This window comes from Phytophthora parasitica (assembly GCF_000247585.1).
Source record: "Phytophthora parasitica INRA-310 unplaced genomic scaffold supercont2.86, whole genome shotgun sequence".
NCBI lineage: Eukaryota > Oomycota > Peronosporomycetes > Peronosporales > Peronosporaceae > Phytophthora > Phytophthora nicotianae.
In genome coordinates this window covers 107,272-108,315 of record NW_008649072.1, presented here as the reverse complement: position 1 = coordinate 108,315, position 1,044 = coordinate 107,272, and positions in this window count along the sequence as shown.

Genomic DNA, 1,044 nt, shown 5'->3' with positions numbered 1-1,044 from the left:
ACTATTTACCTGGTAGAAGGACGCTCGGCGGGCCCATGTTGACGATGTACGCTGAAAAAGGTGCGGCAGGGGAAGATGAAGAAATGAGGGGCAAACAGAATCGCACTGGTGGAAGAGTGAACTTTCTGAGCGACATCTGGCAAAACATTACAAAAAACACCTATTAGGGTGTCAACTTGCTTTGTATGGAGCCGTCACTACGTTTGGTCTTTTTCCGACCGACTCGAGCCATGATGGATTCACATTGGCAAAGTAAATGGAGTGTATAATGATCGATGCCGAGACCAAAGGTTGGAAGATTGGCGCTGCAATTACCGACGACGCATCTCAGTGCAGTCGAGCTCGTCGGATACTTGCCTTGCGGTGGCCTGATGTTGTTTTCCTGAAATGCTTCGCTCATGATATAAACAATCTTATGAAGAGCTACTCAGCTCACCTACGTTCCGATCCGCCACGACGCAAGCTCAAAAGGCTGTGAAGACGCTTAACGCGTCATCTGCTAAATGGCTTAAACGTGCTCAAGATATGGTGATTCAAACTTATGGTGGAGAGTGGAAACTATCTGATCTGTGTACAACCCGTTGGAATTCAATGCAACGTTTTTTTGCCTCACTTTTACGGGGTGCAAACCGCCCTCCGTCTCTTTGCAATCACGTTTCGAGGTGATTAGGAGTTTGCCAAGGCGTGTTCTGTGTTCGAAACGGAAACATTGTGGTCGTTACTTCAGGATGCTGAAGAAGGGACAAGTCCACTGTATTTTGCTTCGCTTAAATTGCAAAACGAAGAAAACACTCTTGCAGACGTCGTCATTGTTCTACGAGACTTGCACGAAAAGTTCCGAAGGAGTGTCTACAGTGATGAATTAACGAAACTGGTTGAAGCAAGGTGGGCGATGTGCGAGCAACCTCTCTTCATGCTTGCGCTCTATCATATTACAAGGATGCTGCGAAGCTGTCTACCAGTATGGTGACCGATCTGGAGAATATCACTGATAGCGCTGATTATCGGAAGTTTGTTAGGGACGCCACCCCAGTCAGATAATCG